This window comes from Sebastes umbrosus, chromosome 23 (assembly GCF_015220745.1).
Source record: "Sebastes umbrosus isolate fSebUmb1 chromosome 23, fSebUmb1.pri, whole genome shotgun sequence".
Taxonomy (NCBI): domain Eukaryota; kingdom Metazoa; phylum Chordata; class Actinopteri; order Perciformes; family Sebastidae; genus Sebastes; species Sebastes umbrosus.
Genome location: NC_051291.1, coordinates 18,523,672 through 18,532,997, shown reverse-complemented (window position 1 = coordinate 18,532,997; position 9,326 = coordinate 18,523,672).

The following is a 9,326-nucleotide window of genomic DNA, read 5'->3' as shown; positions in this document are numbered from 1 at the left end:
GCCTGTACTCGCGTCACTTTTAACCCTCTGTACATCCACATAATTGCATTGAATGTCACCTTGCATATGAATAGAATCCCCCTACCTTGGCTTTCTTTCCACTGAATTGCAAATTGCAGCTGTAATCTGTTTCCTTTATGTCCATAATCACCAACTTACCCTACTCATGTCACGTAAACAGCTTATCTCCTGTCTTCAACCAGGGATGCAAAGTGTGCGTACATATTATACATGTGGTGAAAAAAAGTAGCTGCTGTTAAATACAAGCATTCCTTAGGAGCATGAAAGTGTTGTTGGTATAACTTTGAGTGTTTCTTGGTCTGGAAGCAACATTCGCTAAACATTACTTTAAAAGTGCAATGTGTAAGATCTGGCCATATGTTCCTAACAAATAGGTGGCAGCATTTCATCTTCTATTCTGGGTCCATACAATCTAAACTACTAACAAACAGCAGCGTAAGAATACTCAAAATGCAACCAAACTGCTGAAACTCTGAGAGCCGGTCAAAATAATGCTGCTATCTTATAATCTTCACGTGAAGCATCGGCCTGTAGTTTACGTCAGCCATCTCGGTGTTTACTGTGTCGCTAATCGGGAACTGTGCGATCCGTGTACATTTTGATATTTTGTTTATTGGATTATGTGCCAGAAAATGACTCTTGTTTTCGTTTCACTTAGCGGAGCTGTAGCAACTCGAGTTCAACTAGCGAAAAACCCCAGCGCCGGGGGTTTGATTCTAGAGGACTGCCCCGACCACCCGCCGGATCAGCAAACGTTCTGTTGCCACCGTTACACAAGTCAGACCCAGCGCTGCCACCTGGCCACGCCGGGGTTTGCGTTGGCTGAATGCCAGTTCCTACAGCTAACGGCTAACTGAAGGCCTGTTTTCCAGAGCCGCAACCCACCCTCCTGCCACCAAGTGGTCTCCTGGTGGCAGCGAATGTTGAATGAAAATCCGAGTTGTTTTGTCGTTTCTGCCTCTTGGGATTTGATCCAATAAATTTACATGGACCATGTACCTTCAATGTGATTTACAAGCCCTCGGGACAGCTCTACTTCTTCATCCTCTCATGTGGACTGGAGGGCAGACTGAACGCTGCAGTGACTCACTATCGCCTCTCGGGGTACTAGTGGTATTACAAGACAGGACGGGCCGGGGATAGCTGGTTAGCATGCTCATTTCAGTAGATATCTCTGCAACAGAATACATAGATGTCTTTGACATAACGTCAACACTGTAACCTCTTCACATTCTGTTCATAATGTAAAATTCTGGCCAGATCTCACACATCGCACCTTTAAGCATAACAGCACATAGAGTTTATGGTGACATAAATTATGCCCAGCGTTATCGCTTGTACCGTCCCACTAGGAGTGTGAGTGCCATGCATTAAAGCAATGTGGTATTTAATTTTAAAGTAAATCCGTATTTTGCATCGATATGTTTCTATTTATTTACATTTCTGCCTTTATTGGACAGTTGTTAGTATAGAGGCAAACAGGAAGTGAGGGGAGAGAGAGAGATGGGTGTGACATGCAACAAACGTCCCCGGCCAGAATATCTGTAAAGTATAGGAACAGGAAATGTATTTGAGCATTAGTTTAGTGTCAAATGGAGACTGCATTTTATAGCATGGCCTGTGGCATTTTTACAATGTGAATTTTGAATTCAAACAGATATTTAAACACATATTTTTTTACCACGATTGAACGGTAGTTTGAATTTCGAGTCACAGCCCTATCAACAGGTGGGGCCATGGGCGTGTGTATTTGAGTTGGTGTGTGTGGTGCAGTGCTAGGTTGTGTGTCTTTCTGGCGTAGATAGTACATTCCAACCATGGATGAGTCTTTTCTATTGGACAGCATACATTTGTGTTATTTGTAATACAAGATATTTTAATAGCGATCTGCCCACCACCTCAGTGACCCATCGAACATCACATGCTGCGTGGGAAGTCTTGTGGTTGGTCGGGTCAGGGTGAAAGCAAGCGGCTGGTTCAACATCTTGTTTATTCCCACCCGCAGAGTTAGTACTGACAAGCACCACAGTTCATTTTACTTTTGAGAGCAAAGTGGATAAATTCAGTAAAATACATACTTTAGTAAAAAAAAACAAAAAAAACACTGTAATTAATGTAATGCAAATCCCAGAATGTGTCTATCACACAAAAATAAACTTGTTTTTCTAACGTGCTAAGACTGTCAGTCTTTCTGCAGCAGTGTAAATGAGAATCAGATTGGGGGGAAAAAAAAAGTGTGGAGGTGAGCGCTGTGTTTGACGTGACACCAGGAGACAATGAGGTGCCTCTAAATCTGCTGTTTCTTAAACTCCCCTTTTTTAAGCAAAAGTGCCACTTTGGCAAATTCAAGTAGAGAAGCGAGGGAGATGATCTGTGCGTTTTGAGGGTCACAGGGGAGCGAGGCAGGTTCTCACTGTTTTACATCCTGTTGAAAAGAATCCCCAAGTCTCACCTGCTGGGACCTGATGTCTACGGCGATATAAAGATGAATAAAATCCTACAGAGTGAGGACGTTGTGCTGATCCTCGCTTCTTTACGGAAGTATTTGAAGGTTAATGTGCGAGTTTATGGTCAATATAAGAAGAGCAGGTCCCCAAAAGCAGAGTAATACAATATTTGTGTGTCATGCAGCAGAGGTACTGTGTGTGTGTGTGTGTGCATGCACGAGTGTTCTTGAAACACTCTCTCTGAGCCTGACGCAGACAGGTAAAGAAATAGAAAGAGAGAGGAAGAAAGAGAGAAGAGAGTCTGCACTGTATGTTTGTCTGTGTGTGTGTGTGTGTGTGTTGTGGGAGGGGGCAGAACAGGGATCATGAGTGACTCAAGGCATCCAGCCACATCTGACTTTGATTAATTGGCCTGGCGTTCTTCTGTCTCTCCACTGGGCAAGCTGACAGAAAGGTAGAGCACAGGACAGCAGAAAAACCACCAGGGATGATCCGTCTTTTCACTTTCTTTCTCTCTCTGTGCTAGCTGTCAGCAGGTAAAGAAGACACACTCCACAGAGCTTTGCCAAGTTAGCTCAAATCACTCAGGCACACCCAAAATGACTGTCCACGGTGGGAAGGGGGTGGGGGATGTAACGCAGTTCATTGTTTTCTCAAAGAGATTCAGGATGTATACAACTTTCGAATAAGGAGGGATAAAATGTAATTAAAGGATGTTTAATCTTAGAAGTCATATTATTTTGAAATATATCTATAAAACACACAGTATGTCACTTAAAACGTGAAATATTGCAGGATCTGCGTGTACTTTTTGGCACTTTTGTCATCAGTCAGAATTGAACTTTGTCCTTTTTTATGCCTGTGTTATAAATGATTTACAGATAGTGATGCAGTTAGCTCTGAAGTGGACTTACAGGAAAAAGTCGACAGGAGATTGATGGTGAACCGGACATTTTTTTTTTTCCTTTCCTGTCTCAAAAGATCTCACTCATATAACTGTTAACACTTTAAATCAGAGGCATAAGTACACACCTGTTGAAAGCAGAATAGCATGGATTTTCTCCACATCTTGTAGTGTTTGTATGCATTTATCATCCTCGGACCACTCAATTAGCATAGACATATATTGTGTAACCTCAAGACAATCTGAAAAGAACTGCTTCATTCCTGTCCGGCGCACATAATACCACTCAGGTGCTCTCTGGTGACTGTGTGGGAGAATGTGTGTGTCGACTCCAGTCAAGCTAATGGGAGAATCTTGCAGGGATTGTAGTTGCTGCAAAATGGAAGATTGAAAGAAAGGAATCTGGATGATGGAGCCACTACACTTAATGTAGTGTGGTGCTTTTATTGTAATTTGTCTAGATGTTTTTATTTTCAGTTTAGAGCTGTTTCTGTCGATGTTAGTTGCCGTACAAGTTCGGGGTTGTCACAGTACTTTGGTTAAGTAACAACTGGAAAGAGTGCATGTCTTTTTCATATAGTTTTTGGAGGCATTCAGTGTCTTTATTGAGCAGTGACCCTAGAGAGAGATGATAGGAAATTAGGGGAGAGAGAGATGGTGTCAACATGCAGGCTGTTCTCCTACTTTTTGTATGTAATCCACGTAATAGTGAACCAGGAAGTAAAAAGAGTAACAAACACCGCAAAGGAAGGAGGTCGGGGTGGATGGGTGGGTCAAAAAACACCGGACAATATCCCAGTGTTCATATCCCGTGTGAAACCAGAAGTCAACGTTGATTTATTTGTCACATAACTTCCGTATTTAAGTTCCTTACTTCCAAAGTTATTTTAACCCAAACGTTGACTTTTTTTGTCACATTACTTCTGTACTTAAGTAATGGTACTTCCGTAGTTATTTTATCCCAAATCACAATCTTTTCCTAAACGTAACTAAGTAGTTTAATGCCCGAAACCTAACCAAGTATTTCAAACATAGTCATTTTAACCCAAAACCACAATCTTTTCCTTAAGCTAACCAAGTTGTTTCCTGTGAAGACGGAAGTATATTATGAAAAGCCTGCATGCATATAACGAGCAAAAATTGACACGTGTTGCTGGACATTCTTAGGAAAATGCACGAAAAATGACGAATAGGCCTAACTTTTCGTAAGATATCATAGCAACCGTTGTATGAGGATACGTTCCAACATGCGTGAAGATTCCCGGCCAGACGATGACGCCGCAATTCATGCTTGGAGCTTTAACCCACAGGTCCCAAAAGAGTGAGTTTATTGTGGTTTGGAGAAAAGTTACAAAAATATGGACAAACAATGTTAAATATTTATACTCTACTCACAAAACGCATACAAATATGTAGTTATTCAGAATTTATTTAATGCAAGCTCCATTGAATGAATATGTGAGTGATGCCACTGCTGTTGTTGCAGCTCCTGATGATGACGCTGATAATGGTGATTCCATTAAACATGCCGTTCTGAAATGTAATTAATCTGCATATTTAAAACTGTTGGCTCAAACTCTGAATCACAAAAAAACTGTAATTCCAAATTTAAAAAACCAACGACAGGTTTGCTGATTAGCTAAAAAACCCGTCAGCGGTAATTTCCAGTATATTAGCCTTTCAGCTCCCGACAGGGGCTACATGGTGTTAACATGCAGAAACAAGTGGCATGTATGGCTGCCAAGTCTCCCTCCCCTCTCCCCCCCCTCTTCACCACCTCTTTCCCCTTTTCCTCCCATCCTTTCCACCATCAGTGTTTAACCCCGCTCAATTTGCCCGTCTGGATGAAACAATACTTGTGATCAGCGCATGTAATGGCACCTTATTAACCCCAATTACCACAATTAAAACCCTGCTGCCACTGGGCCCCTTTCAAGTCTTAATTAATCAGATGGCAGCGAAGAGGCCGTTTGGTGTCCCCCCCCTCTCACACACACACACACACACACACACACACACACACACACAGTGCTGGCACTCACACACACCTTCTCCCCAGCCTTGACCGACCATGTGGCCTCGCTAAAAAGCACATCTGGCGGAACAAAACGTCTCCATGCTGGCAGACAAATGCCTCCACTTTACAAATGAAAGGCAAGCCTCTCTCTTTCACTCTCTCTCTCACTCTCTCTCTCTCTCTCTCTCTCTCTTTCCATCTCTGTGATGTGGGTATAATGAACGTTACAAGCCCCCTTGGCACAGTGCCTTATTGGGAGGGTTTGGAAAGCTGCCCAGTTTGTTCCTCGCTAATTGCTTAATTGATGCATTGTTTTTACTGATGATACGGATTTGCCCCCCCCCTCCTCTTCCTCTCTCCTTCCCCTCCCAACTGCTGCACGCGGATACAGATACAAAAGGAATTACACCCTATTAGCAAGTCATGGTCCCTTTCAGCAGACTGTATTAGAGACTTAAAACCATTGTGACGGCTTCCCTAATTGAGCACAACCACTTGATGTAACATAATGCCGTGTAAATAAAACCGCTCCCCCCCCGCCCTCTCCTCCTTCTGCTCACGTTTCATAAGCAGCCGCGAGAGACAAATGAATATCTGGCTGCTATAGTGCTAACAAGAGACTCTTTTATGGCCGTCGCAGGGAGAAAAAAAATCACTTAAAGATTACTTTGGAAAGAGGCCTTTATTTGTTGGTTGGGGCATTAGGCGTAATTGCCTTCATGTGATTTCCTCCAACAAGGCAATAACATGCACACTGCGGAAATGCGTGCATGTCCAGTCCAGGATAAATAAGTGGCATTTAGTTAGTGTGCTGTGAGTTAAATTAGCAGGCTAAGGGTTAATGAAGGCCTATCCTGGGAGAGCCTTATAGTAGCAGGAGAATACACACACTCTTTAATGCATTCCCCCCTTTCTCTCTAGATGTCTCTCTATCCTCTCCATCTCTTAGTGTTTCACTTCCACTAACACAGAAACGGGCGCGCACACACACTCGTGCGCTAGCTATACACGCGTGCACACACACACACGCAGCCCTCTGCATATTCCCACTGATGCCTGGGATAAAGAGGATGTTTTCCCCTCCATCCGTGTGTTTGTCCCTGGCATTCCCTCTCTGACGGCTTCCTGCCAAGAGGGGCCAGGAATCAGCGAGATGAAGGGGAGAAGCACCGGTCCGCCGAGAGATGCCGAAAAAGACACAAACACACACATAGTGACACGTGCGGTCACAAACACGGATGCTTGTACACATCGCGCACACAGGTATACAGGCACGTATACACACACACAGTAAGACACGAGCACACACACACAAACTTCAAGGCCTCGGAGAGTGTGAGAGAGAGCTAGAGAGAGTTGGGTGTTATTTATTCATCAGTCTTTTCTTGTAGTCAGGAGGCAACAAGCCCCCGGAGCTGTAAACACACAGAGACACAGGCCTCAGCGAGCTCCAACCCTGGGAATAACAAGTGGTCCCCACATACAAACGTGCACACACACACGCACACACACACACGTGCGATGCCTGCACAAACACGTACACACACATATGCTGGGGTGTCAGAGCCCTGGCAGCAAAAGACAAGACAACATCCTCCCTGGGACTGAAGGAAGACAAAAGCGGACTACAATGCGAGACAGGGGTTTTCAACGATCTAACCCGGCGTATATGTAAACCACCGTTCCACCATCACAAAAGAAACAGCAGACCTGATTCTGAAGCATGATAAATTGATTTTTTGTACTTTCATACTTACTTTGGCTGAATATTAATTGAATCGGGCGGGCAGGATGGGATAGGAGGGGAGGACAGGCAAGGAAATAATCGGAGGGGGAAAAAAAAAAATGTGCTGAAGGAATGGGATCTGGCATCCCCGCGTAAAAATAGCATCCCCTGCAAACACATTTGCTATTATCTCGTCGGTGCAGCGCGGAGTGGCGCAGGCTGCACTCCGGCCCCCCTATGGAGCCAGACGGCAGCATTTACATGAAGGCTGAGCAGGAGAGGGGGGAAATTACAAGTATTGCGACCTGCCTTTCTACAGGGTTTATTGCATTATCATAATGTGGTGAGAGAGCGCTACGGCTGTGGTGTCAACTGACATCTGTGGCGTGAAGGAGAGTCTTCGGCGTCGCTGCGACTGTGACTTTCTTTCTGTCTATCTGTCTTTCTTTCATTCATACTTTCTTTTTTTAAAGAGTTCTTTCTTGCTTTTTCCTCACTGCCAGCCTGTGTTTCTGTTTGTGTGTGTTGGTGTGTGAGAATCAGCAACGTATCCTCATACAACTGTTCTTATGATATCTAACGAAAAGTTATTCCTCATTTTTTGTGCGTTTTCCTACAAATGTCCAGCAACATGTGGCAATTTCCTCTCGTTACATACGCACAGCCTTTTCAAAATAAACTTCCATCTTCCTAGGAAACAACTCAGTTGGTTTAGGCAACAAAATTACTTAGTTAGGTTTCGGAAAAGATTGTGGTTTGGGTTAAAATAACTCTGGAAGACGCCACTTCTAGAGTTATTTCAACCCAAACCACGATCTTTTCCGAAACTTAAGTACGGAAGTTAGGTGACAAAAAATACTTAGTTAGGTTTAGGAAAAGATTGTGGTTTGGGTTAAAATAACTCCGGAAGTGGTGTAATTTAAGTACAGAAGTTACGTGACAAAAGCTACAGTTATAGGTTTAGGAAAAGATGGTGGTTTAAGGTTAAGATAATTCCAGAAGTGGCCTAACTTAAGGAAAGAACTTACATGACAATAAGTACTTAGTTAGGTATAGGAAAAGATCGCGGTTTGGGTTAAAAAAGCACCGGAAGTGGCGAAACTATGGAAGTTATGTGGCAAAAACTACTTAGGTTTAGGAAAAGATCAGGGTTTTGGTTGAAATAACACCGAAAGTGGCTTAACTTAAGTACGACAGTTATGTGACAAAAATGACTTAGTTAGGTTTAGGAAAAGATCATAGTTTGGGGTTAAGATAACTCCGGAAGTGGCGTAACTTGAGTATGAAAGTTACGTGACAAATATACCGGTCTCCTGGGCAAAGGTCTGATGTTTTTTGACCCACCCATCCACCTCGACCTCCTCCCTACGCTGCATATGTCCCTCTTCATACTTCCTGGTTCACCATTATGTGGATTACATACAAATTTATTCCATGGATATTATACGAATTACAGTGCATTCACTTTTTGTAGGTATAGCTCAGTATGGTGTACGAAAACCGCCTGGAATCAGCAGCAGTAGGCCCACCCAAGCAGGCCGCACCGGGCCAGAGAGGACTCACTCACATCTACAGGGACCTGCTCCAAGCAGATGTTCACAACCCCCCTGAGTGTGTTTGTGAGCACTTACATACAGCATTACTGTAATGCATATTTGTGTGTGTGTGTGTGTGTGTGTGTGTGTGTGTTTGCATTCCCCCTATCCGCTAGCCGACACATGCATTCCGATCCACTTTGTGATTTCTGCCACTTCAAGCACCCTCTCCTTCAACGCTCTGTGACCGAACACCTGCTGTACAGCAATCCTTTAATGAGCGATCCACCTGAGAGAGGAGGAATGAGGAGCATGAGGAGGAGGAGGAGGAGGAGGAGGAGGATTTCACGGGTCTTTATGTTTTTCTTGTGCGGGTACCACCTGTGTGCCGTGTTAAGAGATGTATAAAGCGATATCCCTCTGCGGAAGTTTGGCTTTGATTAGCATTGCAATCACAACCCGGCAGACGCAAAAAAAAAATAAGTGATGCATTAGCAAGAGGAGGCACACATCCCCAACGTACCCCCGCACACACGGGAGACTGTCCTCACAGCACACACACAGCTGTCTATTTACCATTTTTTCCATACCGAGTTAAAAAAAAAGAAACAAATGGGTGTCCTTCATAGCATGCTACCTAGGAGAGAGTACCCACTCTTTCCATTATTCTCTCTCA